The sequence below is a fragment of the Pan paniscus genome, chromosome 5, assembly GCF_029289425.2.
Source record: "Pan paniscus chromosome 5, NHGRI_mPanPan1-v2.0_pri, whole genome shotgun sequence".
Lineage (NCBI taxonomy): Eukaryota > Metazoa > Chordata > Mammalia > Primates > Hominidae > Pan > Pan paniscus.
In genome coordinates, this window is record NC_073254.2 from 105,474,911 (window position 1) to 105,498,241 (window position 23,331).

Here is a 23,331-nt window from a genome sequence, read left to right on the forward strand (position 1 = left end):
TGCACAGCAAATGATCAATAGAATGAACAGACAACCTGCTGAATGGGATAAAATATTTGCAAACTATCTATTTGACAGTGGACTAATATTCAGAGTATGCAAGGAACTCAAACAACTCAATAACAATAATAATAATAATAATCCTATTAAAAAGTGAGCAAAGAACACAAATAGCCATTTTTCAAGAGAAAACTTACAAATGGCCAACAGGTATATAAAAAAATGTTCAACATCACTAATCAGAGAAATGAAAATTAAAACCACAATGAGGTATCATCTTACTCCAGTCAGAATGTCAATTACTAAAGAGTCAAATAGTAACAAATTTTGGTGACAATGTAAAGAAAAAGGAACTCTTATGCACTGTTTATGGGAATGTAACCCTTATGGAAAACAGAATGGAGATTTCTCAAAAAACGCCAATCACAAAGAAGCTAGTATGGTTATATTGCAATGGAACACAATAGACTTCAAAGCAAAAACTATCACTAGAGATAAGCAGGGACATTTCTTAATGATAAGAGAGAATGAAAAAATGGGAATAACAAAAGAGAAATAAAAAAGAAAGTATAACAATTATGAATGTTATTAATCTAATAATAGCTTCAAAATACGTAAAACAAAAACAGATAAAACTAAAGGAAAAATTAGACATGTCCACAATCAAAACTAGAGATTTTAACATTTTTCACTCAGTAGCTGAAAGACCATCCAGAAAAACCATCAATACAGATATAAAATATTTGAAAAAAATTATCAAGCAACTTGGCCTAATTGACATTTGTAGAAAACTATACCCAGTAGCTTCAGAATTCCTTTCATGAACACATAGAGCATTCACCAAGCTATACCATATGCTAGGCTATAAAGTATATATATAAATTTCAAAAGATTAAAATCTTTCAGAGTATATTCTCTGAAAACCATGTAATTAAATTAGAAACCAACAACACCAGATACAAAAGCACCAGACATTAGTAAATCAAATAATACAGTTTCACTAAATATATTATAATACACTTTAAAAATTTTATTATAATAATTCATGAGTGAAAGGAGAAATCACAAGAGAAAATATAAAATATTACAAACCAAATAAATGTAAATAGAACATATCATAATTTGTGGGATGCTATTAAAATAGTCCTTAGAACACTACTTAATAGTAAAAAGAAAATAAACTACTGATGCACACAACAGCATGAATGAATACCACAGACATTATCCTTTGTGAAAAAGTCAGACACTACTAGTGAGTACATTCTGTATGTTCTCAGTTATATGAAATTCTAGAACAGGCAAGACTAGCCTAACATGAAAAACAAAAGCAGAGCAATAACCACCTCAGAAATAAAGAGGCATTAACTAGGAAAAGACACATGGATCTTGCTGGGGAGATGAAATGCTCTATGTTGTGATACAGTCATTGGTTACACAGGTGTATCCATATGTCAAAACTGTACAGCTAAGATTTGTGCATTTCAGTTATGTAAATGTTATCTTAAAAACTGTAAAAAAAAGGATGAGAATATTCAAGTGGAGGATGGGAAGGAGGTGAGGCATAAATGAAACAAGAACAGTAGAGTGTCGATAGTTGTTGAAGCTAAGTAATGGTACTTGAGGGTTTATTACACGACTCTGCCATTCCTTCTGCTTTAAGGATACATGTCCTTAGTTGCAAAAGGAGGAGAAACTGCTCTAATATCTCAAATACTGTACTACCACTAGATTATGAGCACTTTGAGAACATAAACTTTTTTTTTTTTGAGGCAGGATCTTACACTGTTTCTCAGGCTGTAGTACCATAGTGTGATCACCTCATTGCAGCCTCAGCCTCCCACACTAAAGCAATCCTCCCACCTCAACCTCTCAAATAGCTGGGCCTACAGGTGTGTGCCACCATGCCCAGCCAATTCTTAAGAAATTATTATTTGTAGAGACAAGGTCTTGCAATATTGCCCAGGCTAGTCTCGAATTCCTGGGTTCAAGCTATCCTCCAGCCTTGGCCTCCTAAAATGCTGGGGCTATAGGCATGAGCCACCACAACCAGCCTTGAACCATCTTACCCATGTTTTGTGCTTAGTACCAAGAACACTAAAGGACTACCCAACCAACTAATGACCCTTTAGTGGTAGGAATACACCTGTACCTGCCCCAATTTCAGATATGAAGCACCTAGGTTCCAAAGCATTTTTTTGTCTTTAACGCCTTTCTGGTGACTCCAAAATTATACTTTGAAGTAATTAATTAGACTCTCCCCTTGCTCAAAACACCATTTAAATTTAAACTGTCCCATTGTATGCTCAACTTGCATGCTGAAAGCATTTTATGTTAGTAGTTAGGAGATTGGGATCCTTGTTCTGACTGTGCCACTACAGAGCTGTGAGAACTTCAGCAAGTTCTTTCATCTCTGTGGTCTGAATGGAAAATGAGGGAGTGAGACTAAATGATTTCCCAGATCCCTTTCAGCTCTCAGTCTGGATGCCTCTATGTAGGGCGCTTTTGATTTCGCTGTCTGTGATGGACTCCTGTTCCTGTTCCTGAAGAGCTTTAGAATAGTTCTGTCCTGGAGAACAGAGCTCCTTTTAGTCCAAATGCAAATTATGAACATGAGCATGAGCATAAATGAGCAGCTGCTGTCTATTCACCCCACTGGACTGTGGCAAAGTGCTAAGAAGGCAAGGACATTCTGGTTTGATTACAGAATAAGACGCTGAAGATTTCACAATGAAAAATAATTAGTGTAACAGTTATGTATTGAGGTGTGGCAAAACACCCCAAAAGTTAGTGTCTTTAAACAACAACCGTTTTATTTGCTGACAATTCTGAGTTGACATTTGGTTTAGATTTAGCTAGAAGTTTCTTCTGGTCTTGCCTAGAGTCACTCACAAATTGCAGTCGTCTAAAAGTTCACCTGGGCAGCATGGTCTAAGACAGCATAACTTGCATATCCGAATGTTGGTATTGCCTGTCGGGTCGTCTGTGTGTCTTCAACAGGCTAATCGAAGCTCCCTCATTTGACAACAGCATATCCACAGGGTTAGACTCCTTGAGCATAGCCTTGAATGTTGAAGGCTGCATTTCATTTCTCTGCATTCTATTGGTCAAGCAAGTTACAAGCCCAGCCCATATTCAAGGGGGAGGAGAAACAGTCTTCACCAATCGACAGGAGAAGTTGGCAGAGTGACACTGCAAGGAGAAGTGAGTTAGGGGACAGGAGGGATTTTGCAAACATCTTTGTGAGCAATCGGCCACACTCAATTACAGCACGAAGAAGTTGCCCAGTAAACACTTGTCTGAAGGATACATGTCCTTAGTTGCAAAGGCTTCGGGGGTTATTTCCTCTCCTAGAAGAGAGGAACAATGACACAGATCAAAGGTCTTACTAATGGAAAATCAATTGAGTCACCATTGAGTACAAATTCTGGTACACCAGGGAGGGTGTGCGCGGGCGGCAGGGTTTGCTTTTGTTTTGCAGTAGCTCTGTCATTCTCCTTTGCTCCATGGATATAAAACATACTGACATGGAATGTCGACCCCATAATAACATCTTTAAAATGACAGTTACGTCTCTATAAGAGAAATACTAGAGGTGAGATTGTTACTTTCTTATCTTCATAAGTAAACAAAAAAATCTGTCAAATCAATTCAATAAATATGTATATAATGTCTATTTGGTGCCAGGAACATAGTCCCTGAAAATAAAAATTACACTGAAAAAAGGTGTGTACCTCTTTCCCCGTGCCTGGCCCAGCCCAACCCAGGAGGCTTCATTATACCCTTGACATGCAGAATATTTCTTACCGTTCTTACTGTTGCATCCTCAAGAATTATAACCACCAGCATTGGCTGCTTCAGCTACTCCACTTTTCAGATGAAAAGTTGTGGGCAAGACTTAAGCAGCAACTTGCTTTGAATGGTTGTGGCACATTTGCACATGCTATTTCTTCTGAGCAAAATGACTCTGTCCTCTTTTCTGCCTGATTTGCTCTTCCAATGCATTCTTCAAGTCTTAGTCCAGTGCTTCCTCTCTGAAACCACACCCTAACCCAGCCTGCTGGTTGGTCATCTATTTTCCAGGCTCTTCGTAACCCTGGGCATATCTCCATATACACCCATCACACCTGCTATTACTATTGGTTGATGTGTCCATCTCTCCCAGGACTTTGAGCCCCTGCGACTGAGAATAGATATAGCTTTGTATTTATCTCTATAACTCTAGATAAATTCTCCATCAGTTTGATAAATGATTTAAGAAATGACTGGAAGAAAAAGTAAATGAATAACAAGCCAAAGAGCAGTAGACAGCTTACGCTAACACTTTGAAGCTTACAGTGCAAACTGAACTCTGCCTCTCCTCTCAATGACTGAATCCATTCCACTTTGTTTCTGCCTCCCTCACTTTCTTATTCTAACAGATCTGAAGCAAATTTTAAAATCTATAATTAACTTTTTTTATATTACCCTCAAGGGATCATAGATCAATGACTTTCTAGAAAAAGAAAGCTCCCCATTCTTACCTTTGCATAATCTCTTTTAAAAAAAAAACAAGAGATTACATTTCATGTTCAAATGCCTAAATTATCTCTTCTTAGGACACACAGCAATATTATCTCCCATTTTGACAATTGCCATTGGGTTTACTTCAATTGAAATGAAACATACTTTCATTGTAATTCTGCAAGCACACTGATGAAGTTGTTTACAATCAAGTATTAAAACTTATCTAGGGGCAGTTATGCTTAGCTAAACCTTTGGAATGTGCTAAGTCATGGTTAAGTTGTGCTAAGGGAAAGAATGCTGGGGAACTTATGCCAGTCTCTCAAGATGGCAGCCACAAAGCAGGCATTAGAGCCATAGAACTGAGGTAACTGACCCCGAGTTCAGTTATCACTAGTAAATCGGTCATAACAGTCAAAACAACCAAAAAATATGATAAATTTCCATGGAGCAAAGGGGAACAACAATCCCACTACAAATTTCCAACGATCAGATTTTCTTTCAAATAATAATATGGTAGCATGAAGAGCTAATGCTTTTGACAATCTAACAAAGAAAGTCCCTGAACTCCTTGGGAGAGACCTTATTGCACTCTTCTTTATGTCATCATCATCAAACATGACAGCTGCACTCATACAACATTCAATGCCTGATAAATATTTGTATTTCAGATAGGAGCATGTGTGTCAGAAATTATTTGGAACCTAAGTCCAATAGACACAGCTAATTAAATTATAAATGTGGAGCAAAGTGTGTCGGATGCTTTAAGAGCTTATATATACATGCAGAAATGAAAAGCAATGAAGAAGACAGAAAACCACATGGAACCAAATAAAAGGAAACAGTAAAGTTTCAAAGTGGTGCTTACTAGGTGTAATCTTTCTGAGGTTCCTCTGAGCAACTACCATTGTTTCATTCAATTTGATCTTCCCTGGTATGGTAATAAATAATGCCAGGAGTTCCTTATAAGGGTCGTTCTCAAACCTCACTAATTATCTCAATTATCTAAGGTTTTTTATTTTGAGTCATGGTCTTACTCTGTTGCCCAGGTTGGAGTATAGTGGTGTGATCATAGCTCACTGTAGCCTCCAACCCCTGGGCTCAAGTGACCCTCCCATCTCAGTCTCCCAAATCACTGGGACTATTGGTGTGAACTACCATACCCAGGTCTTAAAATATTTTTTAAACGTAAAGATTTCCAGCCCCATTTCAGACCCACTAAATGAGAGTCTACTAAGGAGGGGCCAGGAATCTGTATTTTAAAATATCTCCAGGTAATTCTAGTGATCAGCCACTTAGCAAATACCAGTGATTTTTAAAAAGAAAAAAAAATTGTAAGATATACTGATAGGGGCTGAATTGTGTTGCCCTAAAATTCATATGTTGAAATTCTAACCTCCAATACCTCAGAATGTGACTGTGTTTGGAGACAGGGTTCTAAAGAGCTAATTAAGTTAAAATGAGGCGATTAAAGTGGGCCCTAATCCAATATGACTGGTGACCTTATAAAAAGAGAAAATTAGGACACAGAGCGATACAGTGGGAAGGTTGTATGAAAACAGGGAGAAGGTGGCCATCTGCAAGCCAAGAAGAAAAGCCTCAGAAGAGACCAACCCTGCCGGACTCTTGATAATGGGCTTCCAACCTCCAGAACTCAGAAAGTAAAATTCTGTTGTTTAAGCCACTCAGTCTGCAGTACTTTGTTATGGCAGTCCTGGCAGACTAATACATGTACCTCCATGGTTAATGATATAGTTTTGTTCTGTGTCCCTACCCAAATCTCACCATGAATTGTAATCCCCATAATCCCCACATGTCAATGGCGGGACCACGTGGAGGTGATTGGATCATAGGGGAGGTTTCCCCCATGCTGTTCTCCTGATAGTGAGTGAATTATCACGAGATCTGATGGTTTTATAAGCATCTGGCATTTTCCCTGCTTGCACTCACTCCATCCTGATGCCCTGTGAAGAAGGTGCCTGTTTCTCCTTTGCCTTCCGCCATGATCGTAAGTTTCCTGGGGCCTATCCAGCAATGCAGAACTGTGAGTCAATCAAACCTCTTTCCTTTACAGATTACCCAGTCTATGGTATTTCTTCATAGCAATGTGAGAATAGACTAATACAGTTAACTGGCACATCTGAAAAGCAAGAAAACATTGTGAAGGATGACCTGTGTGATAAAGAGACATTATCTTATATCCCAAAGGGAAAATAGTCCCTATTAAAATGGTTGATTAATTGTTACATTTTACTTCTAACTTCAATGGGGAGAGAAGTTGCTGAAGGAGAAGGGAAAGAGAGAAAAGAGTCTGAAAGTGAAAGGGAGTAACAAGTTGCTGGTAAAATGAGAGAAAGGAGCAACATTCAGGAAAATGAAAACCATATCCCTTAAGGAATGTACTATAATACAACGACATTCTGAGGACACAGCATCCCCAGGAAAAACAATGAAAAGTAATGCCCAGGAGCACCTTTAGAAGTCATGGGGAATTTTATCTGAGTCTTTCCTTGCCAGAGGGAAAAGTTTTCTTTCTTTCACTTATTTCATCAACAACCATTTATAGGCTGCCTCCTACATCTTAGACACTAGGCTACAGCCTGGCTGTGCAAAGATGATCAACACAGGAGCTGTGCTATCTAAGAATGTCAGTCTAGAAAAAGGAGTTCTCTTTAAAAGCCTCCCTAAAGGTCCAATCCCAAGACACACTTAAACCTCCTTTAGAGATCTTAGGTTCTTCAATTCTTTATCTCTTTATACAGCCCCCAGGTTCCCAGGCAGGAAATCCACAGCCAATTCCTGTTCCTAAGCACCCAGGAGGCAGGTGTGTTTCCAATTACTATGCTCTCTTCGGGCTATAATTAGGAAAAGTACCTCTCTGACATTTTGACTCTAGCACAGGGCCAGGCACATAGTAAGTACTCAATAAATATTTTTGGAATTAATTAATGCCTTAATCAAATCTATCAATCCTAGAAGCCCTCCTGGTGAGTCTGGTACCTTCCCCTCCCCTGCTCCCTAGACCTTTCCCAGAAGCAGCTTTGCCTTTTTGGAATCTCCCAGAAGAAGCTTCCTAAGGTAGTGTTGAGGAAATATAATTAAAAGCAAAACCCCCTCCCAGCCCAGAAAACCTCTCCACAAACATAATCAAGAAAGAAAACAATTTTACTATTGAATAAACATTAAACCAGAACGTAACGCGTATCACAAACAATTCACTGGAGAGATTGCAATGGTGAAAAGAAATCTTTCATAGAGCAAAGTGGATATAATCCATTACACCCATGTTTTCAAGAAAAAAATCCCTAAGTTTATTGTATCATTATAACTAGAGGTAGGGGTTTGCCATTTCAAGTCGGGGAGAGTTGAAATTAGGCCCATTTTCTCCCAGGAAACTGAGAGATGAGGCCTTATCTTTTTTGGCGATTACATTTCGAGAAGATGAGCAACATGAGGAAGCGTGTCAACCAATGTTGCCACAAGTCCATGAGGAAATATTCTTGAGTTGTGTCAACCAAAGAATCATGAGGTTTCCACATTTGGACAGGAGAACTTTATTTCTTATAAAAGGTTGCAGCCTCCAGGGTAACAATCCACAGCCTGGGAAGCATAACCTCCAGTAGAAGCAGAGAGGAAATGGTGACACAGGAATTTAGGCCAAATGGGTTGGCTAAGCATACATATTCATCAGATTACAGGAGGAGCAATAAATATTCATGAAAGAGGGCATGCATGTATGCATGCATAGTAAACTAACATGCATGTCACATACATCCGAGGTTCACTTTTTGGTGGATACTTAACATTTAAATGCATTAAAATTAGGCTATACACATTATAAGGTGAAATGGAGGACACAGAGGCATCCAGTACATAGACTCCATAAACTGGCCAAAACCAGTTCATGGTTAGTGGTCTCTTATCAGGAAAACATGCTGGTTGATTGTTGGGTCAAAACTGCAAAAATGGAGGGGAGTCCACTGAGTCTTTTGAAATGGCTGGTTTCTGTTAAATCCTTAGGAAAGAAGGTTTAATGGCAGCTACTGAGGGAGAAAGTATAATGAAGCATATCCAACCTCCCCCATAATGGGCCAAAACTCAGTTTTTATGGCTTCTCTGGGGTCTCCTTGGCTAAGAGGGGGTGGATTCAGTCAGTTGGAGGGTTTAGGATTTTATTTGTATTTCTCAGGTGTAAAACTCACAAGATGTTTATTTAGCACTTGACCTTAATAGTGGCAAGGCAGTCCAGTCCTCCTGGAACACCATACTCATCAGCATCTCTTTGAGACTGGCCTACCCTCTGAACAGGAATGCACAGAAGCTGCCCGCTGGGACTGCAGGTGCTCTGTTAGCCAGGTCTCCTGGCCATGGCACTGTGCTTTAAGGCCAACTCTTGGGACAGAAAGGTGAAACTTCTTTCTGTAAACCCATTTGGTAAACCCTTTGACCTTGAACATTAAGCATCAAAACACTCAAAGCACAGACTTTGAAATTACACAGACCTCTGCTAAATTCCAGACTACTTCATCTGTGTTGTCTGATCTTGAGCTAATTGGTTGGTTAATTTTTCCAAGACTCAATGTCCTTGTCTATAATAGGGAGATAATATCTTCCACAGAGAGCACAACTGAAGAGTCGTTAAGTGCTCTTATTACTACAATTGAAGCAAGAAAGTAAAGAAGTTTGGTGCATACACTCTGAACCCAAATGCCTGGCTTTCATCCCAGATCCACTTTTGGCAAAATCACTTTTCCTGTTCCTTAGCTTCCTCTAAGTAAAGTTGTTTAGAAGAATTGCTAGCCCACATAAGAATTTAATAAGTGTTGGCTATTATTTTATTTTTTTCACCTTCATCTCCATTTTGCCAATGGAGATTGGAGAATTGTTTCAAGTCTCTTTCATTTTTTAAACTAAGTAGAATCATTTGAATTGCAAGGTCTGTAGACAAATTATTATCCAGATTAAATTCATTTAAAAGCAAAGGGAAATAATTTGAAAACCTAAAGAAGCATGAAATTCCAAATTGCAGTAGAGAGAAGGCCTCTGGTTATTATCCCTGTTTAATACTTATTGTTTTCCCTCTTTATCTTTTTCTTTTATTGGCAGTTTCTGAATTAAAAGAGAAAGGCTTAGCCTTTCATGTCTATTTAATACTTATTTAACAATTTACATGGCTTTTAAGAACCAACCACATCCCCAGCAGGAGAGTTACTCTAATTGCTCTCCAAATGTGTAACAGTCATCATTCTTTTCTGTTACTAGGCTAAGATCAGATCTGGGGGCAAAGTTCAGTTAAATAAATCACCCTAATCAAATCAACTCTAACAATTGATAAACTAGCATATTAGGTAGAGTATTTTTAAAGATCTACATTGATTGATCAAATGCAAACTATTTATCTTTGTTTAAGCTAAATATAAATCAAAGTTCTAATGCCTTTTATAGTGTCTACTGAGACAGAAATGAACTGTCTTTCCATCTCAAAATAATGCAGCATCCTAGACTTAATCATGATTAAAATTGTCCCCAGATTTGATATGGGTAAATAATAAGTCAGATCACGGCAAAAGGGTGCAGCAGATGAATAATGAATATCATTTTTGGTGCTATAGTCCAACAGAAGACTGTTTAATCTTTCACTTTTCAGCCAGCTGTGTTTACATTCACTTTCTAGGATTGGCCCCATAGAGATTTCGATCCTATATCTGCCATTTACTAACTATGTCAATTTGAGCCAACCAATTAAGCTCTCTGGCCTCAGATTTCTATTCTATAAACTATGGATGATGATACCTTTCTCAGATGGTTATTATTTGGGGGATTAAATATGATAGTGTGTGTAAACTGTGTTCCCAATCATTGTGCCCACTTTAGTCCTATATAACCTGTATGACTCATAGCCTCACTTCAGCAAACATTGTTTCCCTTCCCTCTACCTCCCCCTCCAGATAAAGGCTCTATTTGTCAGCCCCAGACCACAGATCCAATGCTATCTTCCCAACTCTGTAGAAAAATAATTTAATTCCAACTCATTCTTCGGATCCTCACTTTATCCTACTTCTTCCTGTCAACCTAAAAGGAAGAAGCTAAGGCAAAATTAATATACAGAGTTTAAAATCAGTAGCATTTCTATACCCCAACAACATCCAAGCTGAGAGCCAAATCAAGAATACAATCACATTCACAATAGCCACAAAAAGAATAAAATACCTAGGAATACAGCTAACCAGGGAGATGAAAGATCTCTACAAGAATTACAAAACACTTCTCAAATAAATCAGAGATGACACAAACAAATGAAAAAACATGCCGTGCTCATGAATAGAAAGAATCAACATTGTTAAAATGGCCAGACTACCCAAAGCAATTTATAGATTCAGTGCGATTCCTATCAACTACCAACGACATTCTTCACAGAATTAGCAAAAGCAATTTTTTTTGAGATAGGCTCTCACTCTGTCACCTAGGCTGAAGTACAGTGGTGCAATTGGCTCGCTACAGCCTCGACCTCCCAAGCTAAATCAATCCTCCCACCTCAGCCTCCTGAATAGCTTAGACTACAAGCACACACCACTATGCATGGCTAATTTTTGTATTTTTTGTAGAGATGGGGTTTTACCATGTTGCCCAGTCTGGTCTCAAACTCCTGGGTTCAAGTGATCCGCCCACCTCAGCCTCCCAAAGTGTTGGGATTAAGGGCATGAGCCACCATACCCAGCCAGAAAAAGCAATTTTAAAATTTGTATGGAACCAAAAAAGGGCCCAAATAGCCAAAGCAATCTTCAGCAAAAAGAACAAAGTTGGAAGCATCACGTTATCCAACTTCAAACTATACTACAAGGCTATAATAATCAAAACAGCATGGTACTGGTACAAAAACAGACACATAGACCAATGGAACAGAATAGAGACTGCAAAAATAATGCTACACACCTACAACCATCTTATCTTCAACAGTCAACAAAAACAAGCAATGGGGAAAGCAGTCCCTATTTAATAAATGGTGCTGGGATAACTGGCTAGTCATATGCAGAAGATTAAAACTGGAACCCCTTCCTTACATCATATACAAAAATCAATTCAAGATGGATTAAAGAATTATATGTAAAACCCAAAACTATAAAATCCTAGAAGATAACCTAGGCAATATCATTCTGGACATAGGCCCTGGCAAAGATTTCATAACAAAGATACAAAAAGTAATTCCAACAGAAACAAAAATTGACAAACGAGGCCTAACTAAAGAGCTTCTACAAAGCAAAAGAAACTATCAATGGAGTAAACAGACAACCTACAGAGTGGAAGAAAATATTTGCAAACTATGCATTTGACAAAGGTCTAATATCCAGAATATATAAGGAATATAAATGAATTTACAAGCAGAAAACAACCCCATTAAAAAGTGGGCAAAGAATATGAATGGTTTTCAAAGAAAGACATATATGCAGCCATGAAAAAGATGCTCAAAATAACTAAATATTGGAGAATGCAAATCAAAACTACAATGAGATACCATCTCACATTAGTCAGAACGGCTATTATTAAAAAATAAAAAAAAAAACAGGTACTGGCAAGGTTGTAGAGAAGAGGGAATTCTTATACACTGCTGGTGGGAATGTAAATTGGTTCAGCCATTGTGAAAAGCAGTGTGGCAGTTTCCCAAAGAACTTAAAACAGAAGTACCATTCAACTCAGCAATTCCGTTACTGAGTATATACCCAAAGAAATATAAATAATTCTACCATAAAGATACATGCATGCAAATGTTCATCGCAGCACTATTCACAATAGCAAAGATGTGAAATCAACTTAAGTGCTTATCAATGGCAGATTAGATAAAGAAAATGTGGTACAAATAAACTATGGAATACTATACAGCCATAAATAGAGACAAGATCATGTCCTTTAGAGCAACATGAATAGAGCTGCAAGCTGTTATCCTAAGCAAACTAATGCAGGAACAGAAAACCAAATACCACAGGTTTTCACTTATAAATGGGATCTAAACATTGAGAACATGGACACAAAGAAGAGCACAACAGACACTGAGGCCTACCTGAGGGTGGAGGGTGAAGGGTGAGAGGAGGGAGAAGATTAAAAAACCACCTGTCAGGTACTATGCTTATCACCTGAGTGATGAAATAGTCTGTACACCAAACCCCTGTGACACACAATTTACCCATATAACAAACCCGCACATGTACCCCTAAACAGAAATAAAAGTTAAAAAAAAAAAAAAAGAAAGAAAGAAAAGGAAAGGAAAGGGGAAAAAAAATGTAGAGAGTTTATCTGGGCCAAGCTTGAGGACTGCAATCCAGGAGCACAGTTTCAAATTGCCCTGAGTATACACTCTGATTAGCAGCAGTTACAAGTGGATTTTTAAAGGGAAAGAAGAGGCAGTTCCAGAGTTGTTTACCAAAAATTCACATTATAATGACATTATTGATTGGCTACGCATTGTTAAGCTGTAGAACGTCGGTTATAGTGTACTGGGTGGCATTATTAGGTTAATTTTTAGTTACTTGTGGCAATAACAAGCAGTTTCAAAAGCTGAAAACATAGCCCAAAAAAGAGGAGAGTAGGACATGATTGCTGTTTCATTTTAATGCCTCTCTGGGCCTGATAATTTCAATGGACTCACATAATTTTCTTATTCCATTGTCCTGTTTTTTTCCAAACTGAAACTATCTCCCCTTTCTTTGAATCCCTCTATAGCTGTCATTTTCGTACCATTCACAGTACACGCCATGTTCTGCTAGCGGTCCATTTTTCTTAGTCTCTTCTGTCTCTACTACTAGATCTTTGAGAGTTTCACTGGTCTAGCATGGTGCCTTAGTCACAGTTTGCCTGCCTCTGAGTTCCTCTGAAAGTGAACCCCAAGGCAACCCTGGATTAGGCAGTTTATTGGGAACATGATCCCAGGAAGTGCAAGTGGGGAGATCAAGGCAAAGAAGGGAGGAAGGCCAATAGTGTGTGCATCAGTGAGTCGATGGCCACTGTGGGCAGATGAGGACCCTATGGGAAGCATCCTTCAGAACTGTTCCACCAAGGGATACAGAAGCTGCAGTATTTATTCACAAACTCTCATACCTCATTGATTAAGTGTTGCCCCTGGAGCATCCATTTCCAGCATTGCCAGCAGCCCTGAACATGGCTGAGGGAGCTCTTTTTGTTGCAGGGAGAGAAACAGAGAGCCATGGACAGGTAAGAGGGGAATCTACCAGTGCACCCTAGAGCTCTCTGCTGTAGCTGCAGGTGAACTTAGGGTTGGTTATCCATGCCATCTACTGTAGAGTTCAATAAAAATCTAGTTAGTATTGAATGACTGGAAAAAATAAATATTTCAGAAACACTGCTTATTTCTCAACACAAAGTCACATATCTGGAAGAGTTACACCTGTTTCTTTTTATACCACTATTCTATTTAACCCGTTTACTACACAGTGTTTAAGGACCAATTCTGGAATGTTCTAGAATACAGATCATGGCTATTTTGCTCCCTGGTTCTGTTTGGGAGACTGTCGAAATCCCTGGGTATTGCTGTAAAAGACAAAAGGCAATGTAGCAAATAGCTATCAAGAAGCTTTCTCAAACATTTCTCAAATATTCTTTACAAAACATAGAGTGACTTGTCCAGGTTTAAATAGTAAGTCAGTCCTCAGGCTGGAAAAACAACTTGGAATTTGTCAAGTTTTCCAAAAGCCCAATCAAGAAAGGCAGGTAATTAACCACTCACACAGCCCACATCCGGGACCCTCCACCTAACTTACCATTCCATCTGTGCTTCTATCGTGTTTTCTTTACTCCTGCAAATACCATGACTTTATGTTTCCACAGAGCTGTTATTCCAGGAGAACCACGGGTAGTACAAACAACTCTGTGATTCTAAATAACTTCTCTTTTTCCCTCACTGCTCTTCCCAAACACCGTGGGTGGTAAAAGTAAAGGCCCATAATTTTAATGCCAACATGTAATATTTTTAATCAGGCTACAGAATTCACACAGGAATTTCTTGGGGGAATGGCAACCTTTGCATCTTACATTTTTCCACATTAATAATGATAAGATTAGCCTAAAATCAACTAATAAAAAAGGTAAGAGCAGTAATAGAAGCCAGAATTGCTTATTAATTCTTATCAATTCCAGTCATGTTGTTTTGCAATGTCTTTAACACCTTAAATTAGAGCAAACTTTCCCAGATCAGGCTCAGAATCTTCAATGAAGCATTAAAATTTGACCAGAGCTTAGTGCAGAGCCCTACTCAGAAAGAGGGCTTAATAAATAGGAACAACTCTGGGAAGATTGTGTATATTCTCAAGACTGACAACTAAACCAAAAATGACAATCTCCAATGAGCAACTGTTCCAGGACAAAATAAAGGTCTGAAGTTTCCTTGGGATTAAAATTTTTAATTGTTCCTGCCTAAAATGTTTCTTTCAAAAAAAAAAACTGGATTAGGGCACTAAGCTTTATTTAGGTAAACTGTGATCTCCTACCAATTTTATTCACAAATATAAAACAGCCTGAGTAGCGCCAAATATTCTCAGTACCCAAGTTTTACAGCTACCTTCCAAGAACAGAATTTTTGAAGCCACATGAAACCAGCAAGCTCAGGCCTTTTGGTTGTGTACATTTTTAAGAAGCAGAAGAGAGAGGGAGGAGGACCTGAGAGCACAAAGAGAGTAAAACAAAAACAAAGTTTAGTACCAGATGCAGACTCAGGAAGGCCTGAGCGCTATCCAAGTGGGAGTTTTGAGTGATCCTCAGCAACTGTGAGGACCTTTGAAAGGTTTAAAAATATAAATTGTGGCCACTAAAAAAAATATGTTCACAGCTGCTTCAGGAATAAAATAGTATATATTGCACTGAATAGACTCAGACCCTTACACACAGCAGACTTTCACCTTGTGGGTCCTTTTCTATTTCCTCGGGGGCAAACAGGAAGTCATTTCTGTCCTTGCTCTCAAAGTGGTTACAGCCTAGCTGGGGACTGAACTGAAACATACAGGAAAAGAAAGTGAACCCCTCCAAACAATCCCAGCCTGGAGGACTTTCAGACTAGATACACCTAGAGGGAAGGGGCTGAGTCAGTTGCTCACCCAGACTTTCCAGTCTCTGAGGGAGCCTGACTCCCCTTAATTGCCAGTTAACTGAGAACCATTTCTCTACCAATGAGGACCCTAGTGTGCGTGTCATGAGAGTTTTCTTTTGACAGTGCAGTGTAAGTGCTAAATAAACAACTGCTTTTATTCATTGTCATTACTATTTGTATTTGCTTCCTTCATTAGCAGTATCTTCCTAGAGGAAGAACTTCCTGGAGGTTAGGAAAATGCCCTGTGACTCCCACCTGGAACTGAAATCCACTTTCCTACTGTTGTAAATAGAACTTAGGGGATACTGAATACTAATTAAATGTTATTATTTGCCATCAGACTACAACTATAACAGATAATGTTCTTTGAGACACTGAAACCAGAATTCCTGACAAGGTCAACTTTACAGCTGGTTGGCAGACAAACAGGAAACATTTGGAGCCACATCCTTGATTATTAGTGTCTACCAATGGTTAATAGGAACCAGACTGGTGAAATAGGCAACATGTGCTCAAAGTCACCCAGAGGAGGGGACAACACAGGCTGAAACCCAGGCCCCATCTTGCCCCAGGACAAAACCCTGCTTCTGTGACTACCACCACAGCCTCAGTTTTCTTTGCATGAAAAAGCCTCTAGGGGCCAAGGCCATGGTCCAGGGGGCTGTGCTGCTTACAGGAGGAAACTTTCTCTAGTTCCTCTGTCCTGAGAAGGCACAGAGAATTAGGTGAACCTGGCTCAAGTCTCCCAATTGCACCATCTTGAATGAGCCTTGTATTCTCCCTGTGAAAGATGTAACATCAAGATACCTTCATTTGCTCTAGCTTCTGTACAGGGGTTCCACTGTAGGCCAACCCAGAAGCAAGATCTACCCCTCATTTTCCACAAGAAGAAAGCCAGTCTCGTGAGCACATCATAATCATGGTTGTTGGGTTGAAGATGAGTGACTTTGGGGGTAAGGGTACTTCCCACAGGACAACCCAGGACCCAGCTCTGCTATTTTTCTTGCAGAGCCAGCCCCATACCCGGGCCCTGGTCTCCAAAAGCCCTAGCCCAGCCATCACCCTGTCCACTGCACAGCAACTTTGGGAAGGCCTGTCCAGCCCTGTCCTCCTCAGCCTGCTTCTCTCCCATGGGCCAGCCCTTGTCCTTTCCAGTCCTTTCCAGAATTCTAGTGAATAAGATGTCTCCACACAAATGAATAATTCAGTAAGCACCTGGCACGTAGCTGGCACTTACCAAATATTGGTGGAATATGCAAGGGAGAGAATGAATACATGAACAATTGGAGCCTCGTCATGTGTATTACCTAAGAAAGCTGAATTCCGGGTTGAGGTGGAATCAAGTGTTTCTGCAGCCTCTTTCAAAATAGACAAGTCAGCACAAGGCATCTGGCTCCTCAGCAAACTTCCTAATCATAGGAAATAAAAGGTTATATGGCACAGAGGTTACCTACAGGCTGGAATGTTTTCTAAACAAAAGAATAAAACACCATGCCTGTGAAGGAAAAGCAAAGCTAGAGCCAGGAGCCAGGGAAGGGTCCTTGGTAAAGAAGACTAGAGTGTCATGCCTTTGACAAGGAAAGAGAAGGCCAGCAGACCAGATGCCTGTCACTGAAGCAAGTCCCCTTCCTGCTTCACTAGACCCCCATGGCCAGCCTTGTAACAAGGCACAGAGACGTGGCTTTAGCTGTGAATCGTCACATTCAAGGAATGTACATCTCCAACTCCAAAAAGAGCCTGCCTCCCTGACTTCACTGAACAGCAAGTCTCTGCTTTCCTCAAAGTCTCAGCCTGGGCAGGAACAAGCTATTCTCACACCTCCAGTTGCAGCCCCTAAAACATCATCTCTATCTCTTGGCACAAAGAGAAATGGTAAAAATATCCACTTCACACCATAAGACTGTTTGCCAGAAAGAATAGAGTTTTACCCACCCTTCATTAAGTATGTTTTCAAATGTTACTCTTTCCCTCTCTGCTGGGTATGAGTGAATCATATCCTCAGGAAATACGACTGGGTATGTAAATTAGCACTCTGGAATGTCTTAAGACATGAAGTTAGTTCAGCTGACTCCCTGGTTGTATGTGGCTTTGAAATGAGCATTTAAAGCCTTTAAACAGGTATGACCTGTTACTAATTCAAGGTGGGTAATGTTGGTGCTCAGGTGTTTGTCCAGGTAAAAGGCAAATCAGCTTAATGTAAAGCCCTTACTCCACGGTTTTGACACACGTGCTGTTGCCTAAATGAATGAATCTTGCGGACCACTTCTAAGGCTGGTGAATGAAGTCAAAGAAGTCAAAGCAGGTGGGGACCCAGCTTTAGGAAATAGCATGGCTTATGTTACCCTTAAACCACTTTTGTTTTAAAAGAAAGATAATAGGGACCTAACAAAGAGAGGCTGTGTGTTCTTAGAGCACCTTTTATCAACGTACCAGGAAAAAGAGGTTAAGAACTCTGAATCTGGAGGTTGTCAGGCCTCTGAGCCCAAGCTAAGCCATCATATCCCCTGTGACCTGACGTATACATCCAGATGGCCTGAAGCAACTGAAGATCTACAAAAGAAGTGAAAATAGCCTTAACTGATGACATTCCACCATTGTGATTTTTTTCTGCCCCACCCTAACTGACCAATGTACTTTGTAATCTCCCCCACCCTTAAGAAAGTTCTTTGTAATTCTCCCCATGCTTGAGAATGTACTTTGTGAGATCCACCCCCTGCCTGCAAAACATTGCTCCTAACTCCACCGCCTATCCCAAAACATGTAAGAACTGATGATAATCCCACACTTGGCTGACTCTCTTTTCGGACTCAGCCCGCCTGCACCCAAGTGAAATAAACAGTCTTGTTGCTCACACAAAGCCTGTTTGGTGGTCTCTTCACACGGACGTGCATGACAGAGGTAACTTTAAGAGAAGGAACAATATAATCCTTGTATGTTCAAGCTATTTGCTCCTGTGTTCCAGCCTTGATGGAAGAATCGGGCATCACTGTGGGGGCGGTGAGTCAAGCTGGCTGGCAGTGCTTCAGGAAATCGGGTGTGAGGCCTGTCTATGCTATGCAAATAAATAATACTCCCAGACGGAGGCAGGATTTTCATTCAATCTTCCGGAATTTGTATGAATCTTAGACCTAAAAATCATGGGCAATGAAGCTGAGTCACAGTATAATCTGAGTGAATCCTATAAACTCAGGTACTTCACTCTGTCTTTTGCTTGTATCAGCCCGGAGAGATCTTACTGCAAACCTAGCTGAAGGGCTCTCAGAAACCAGAAGACAGGAGCTCGTTTGTGCTTCCAAGTTGATGGAAGGGAATCACAGGTGTCAGTCCTGATTGGGTACAGAGAAAACTCACACCAAGTTACAAGAGGAAATTTCATTTTGTTTCTCTAAGATAAAACAATACATCCCTCCAGATGCTAATTTATAAAATGTCATTGCACTCAATGTTTTTTCAGTCCAATTCAAGCTTGTGGCTATGAATTCAAAATAAACAGAGCTGATCTGGGGAGCCACAAAGCTTTGCAGAGAAAAACAAACATCAGTTATTGTTAAGGGAAAAACCACACACATCTTTGCCTCAAATCAGAAGAAAGGTGAGGCTAAAAGCCAAGTGGTTTAACGTTTGAAAACTTCCTTTTTCTAAGGGTGCGTTTGTTTTAATAAGTTAATACTTGATATGCCTGTGCAAAGTCCAGGATGGACAGCTGCCCCAACTCTAACCAGACAATGTCTCCTCTGTGGCCCAACCCTGATTCTGACTTGGGGAAATCTGGGGGCTGGGGAAGCCCTGCTCTCTGCAGACAACCTCCAAAATCCCTCCTGCTTTCTGGCCTTTCTCCACCTGAACTGCCCACTCCAACACAACTTTATCCACTTGTTCTCTTCAGCAAGAAACTCCTTCACAGAGAAACCACCAGCCCATTCAGCCCCTTTGTGGGGAATATGAAAATGCACCTCACAGCACCACTGACCCAGGGTGCCTCTGAGAGGCAGGGAGCACCCTGTAGCGAGCCAGGTAGGGCTCCTCTCCCCTCAGAGGGTTACAGGCTACACACACATGACCCATGCCCCATCCTCATTCTCCCCCTACTCTAGATCGAATCCCAGCTTAGGAACCACCTTCAGCATGTCCCATGTCATCTGGAGCTTCATCACTTCCAAAGAGCCCCGGTGACAACTTCCTAATCTCATCCTGGCTAGAATGCTGATAAAAATGTACTAAGGGGAAAACCCAAGCCCGGGCCCTTCTTGCTCAGACCTTTTTTTCTATGTTGTTCCTTTTTAATTCTAAAACAATGCCTGTTTATTGTGCAAAGCCTAGCCTACCTCTTTTTAATTTGGGATCAAAATTAAATAGAAACTTTGGGCTTTTTTGTGTAATAGATCATACTTACTTTCCCATGACATTAAAAACTTTTTTGAAACATAATGACAGCATAATATTCCCTTGCATAGAAATACCTTAAGAGTCCCCCTGACACTGACTGTGATATGTTCATTTATGCATTACCCATTATTGCCTGTGATTTGCGGTTTTAGCCATTGTAGGAAAAGGCAAGGAGTGATTAAACCCTTCTTAAGTTATCCTATTCTGTTTCTGTCTGGGGCCCTAACTGACACAGCAAAAATGTGCAAATGCAAATGCCCCTTTAATTATAGCAGGACTATACACCTACAAGCAGGGCAAGCCCCAGGTTTCACAGACCATTTTGCTTTTTTCCAGTCCTTTGAGTCCTAGAAAAACAAGTTAGAGAATGTGTCAGCCCATGATACACGCTGTGTGGATGGGACAAATGATGTGCTCTACAAGCACATGGGAAGGACAGGGGCAGCTAATGGATTCCACAGGAGATGGACCCCCTGAGGCCACATCCCTGAGGGTAGGAAACATTTCAGTGGAGTGAGACAGCCCGCACCTGGATCAGAGAGCCTCCCTGCCCATATTAAACAAGATCAGACACAGCCTGCGACTTGCAGCCTGTTCTGGCAACACAACAACTTCTACCAAAGGTAGGTATATGAGATCCAGCACTTCATTTATTCATTTGACAAATGTTTGTTGAATATTTGTTGATTTACTATCCTCTACGTGCCAGATCATGTTCTAAGTGATGATCTCATTTTCCAGCATGCCTTTCGTCTTGGTGGTACTAAAAGCAAGTGTCTCTCTCTCACACACAGACACACACATCATCATCATCATCATCATCATCATCTTTGGTTCCCACCTTGAAAACCACATCTTTCATCTTCCACTACTCAGGACTCTTCCTCCTCATGAGTTTTCTGTAAGATACCCAATATCCCACTCTGGCAAACTCCTAACTTTCATCCATCTCATTTCCTCACTCCCATAGGACCTTCCCTTCCACCCCATACAGACATGGGGACTTCAATCCTCCATTTATTTCCATTCATCTTTTCCCTCCTGGATCTCCTCCATTCCTTGCTACTGCCCCAGTTTCCTAATTGGTCTCCCTGTTTTCAGTGTCTCTGAAATTCAAATCATTCTCCACCCTGCCATCAGAGGATGTATCTAAAATTACCTCTGCTCATACTGCTCCCCAAAATCTTAGCAAAGCATAAACATCTTGAACTCGCTCCCCTTCTTCAAACTTGACATGATCCCTGAGGCTTCAGCAACTGTGGCTCCTGTGTTCTCCTGCCCATGGTGTTCTTTTCTCTCCCTGCTTTGGTGACTTCCCATTTGACCATACAATTCCAGTCTGTCATCACCTCATCCTGGTGGGTGAGGCTGAGGAGGAACTTAAAAGAGAAGAAATATTTATAGAGGGAGGATTTTATGTTTCTCTTGCAAGTTGAGCCCTCTCCTACAGATCACCTACATTGGCTAATGCTGCTCTTGTGGGCACAGAGTCTTCCAGAAATAACCATGATAGGTGTGAGGTTTTGCCCCTAGCCAGCACAGGTTGACATGACATGTTCCCAGGGCAGAAGACAAGTGACCCAGTTGGCTCTGCTGCATCGCTACAACCAGCACCCTGGTTCTCAAGCCCACCGTCATTTGCTACATACTGGGGCAACTCCTCTCTACCTGAAAATGCTTCATGGATTTGTTTGCTTGTTTATTGTATGCTTTCCCCACTAGAGCAGGGTCTATCATTTATTTATTTATAGCACTTAGAACACTTTCAGAAACATAGTGGTTCGATGAATGTTGCCTAAATGAAGGCAGAAGGAAAGTCTCCTAACTCTTCATACAATGACTAAGTCATCTGTGCTCCAGGCTGGAGAGGCCAGGGAAATTTGGGTTAGATACTCAAGTTCAAATCAGACCACATCATTTTGCTTCTCAGAAGTTTCAAATGCTCCTGGGCTTCTAACTGGCAATGGTGGAAATGCTACCTCTTAAAATGCAAACCTCTTAACAGGGCAGGGGAAGGTCCTTGCTCTGGCCCCTGCTTGCCATGCTGGTGTCATCTTTCACCACTCCTGGGCTCACATTTTATCCTCCAGAGCACTGAGGAGCTGTTGCTTCTCCCACATATCCTGTGTCCCTCATTCCCTGATACGGCTCACACGGTCCCCTTCCCACCCTTCCCTGTTCTTTTCATCTCTCTCAGATCCACTTATTCTTTGAGGATTCACTCAACTCATATCTCTTATACCAATTATCCCCTGTCATCCCTAGTCCCCAACAAGTTTGGGAACTTGCTCCAGGTCTTGGGAGAGGCTTTAGGGAACTTACGAGGCAGGCTTTTTTTTTTTTTCCATTTTGTTTTGTTTTGTTTTTGTTTTGAGACAAGAGTTTTGCTCTTGTTGCCCAGGCTGGAGTGCAATGGCACAATCATGGCTCACTGCAACCTCTGTTGAGGCAGGTTTTAAGGGGAGAGATGCAGGTATGAGAAAGAAGGTCTGCAGAGACTGAATGCCTCAGCATCTGTGGCTACTCTGAGGGAGCTGGGGTTTTATTTTTTCCTTAGAAAAAATAATTTTCAGGAGAATATTCTTCTGATAACTTTCATCATTGAACTTAATAAACTGACTTTACAAGGTTTTTTCCTTGCAAATGATTATAACAACAGCAAAAAAAAAAAAAAAAAAAAAAACCATCTCCTTCCCTACCCTTCCATATTCCAAGTAGATTCCAAGTAGATTCCAAGATGTTGCCACCATCTCAATCACTATACAAGACAGTTCCATCAGCACCAAAATGCCCTCATACTATCTCTTTATAGTCACACCCTTTCCCAACCTTTTTCCCTTAACAATCATGAATCTATTCTCCATCACCATGGTTTTCTCTTTTCTTTTCTGATCTTTTTTTGAGACAGGGTCTCGCTCTGTCAACCAGGCTGTGGTACAATCACGGCTCACTGCAACCTCGACCTCTCTCAGCCTCAGGTGATCCTCCCATCTCAGCCTCCCCAGTAAATGAGAATACAGGCACATGCCACCAGGCCTGGCTAATTTTTTTTGTATTTTTTAGTAGAAACTGGGTTTCACCATGTTCCCCAGGCTGGTCTCAAACTCCTTAGCTCAAGCAATCTGCCTACCTTGGCCTCCCAAAGTGCTGGGATTACAGGCATGAGCCACCGTGTCCAGCTAGTTTTGTCATTTCGAGAATGTCATATAAATGGAACCATCTGGTATGTAACTTTTTTTTTTTTTTTTGAGACGGAGTCTCGCTCTGTCGCCCAGGCTGGAGTGCAGTGGCGTGATCTCCCCTCACTTCAAGCTCCGCCTCCTGGGTTCACGCCATTCTACTGCCTCAGCCTC

General features: G+C 40.6%; 1 long non-coding RNA gene across 1 annotated transcript; it reads right to left on the minus strand.

Annotated features, from left to right (window-relative positions):
• Positions 1–1,009: 1,009 nt before the first annotated feature.
• On the minus strand, positions 1,010–3,978 carry LOC130541601 (uncharacterized). The gene is made up of 2 exons (XR_010112332.1): positions 3,805–3,978; positions 1,010–3,347 (listed from the first exon to the last, which is right to left on the minus strand). It is a non-coding gene; the product is annotated as an uncharacterized LOC130541601 (long non-coding RNA).
• Between the last annotated feature and the right edge of the window lie 19,353 nt (positions 3,979–23,331).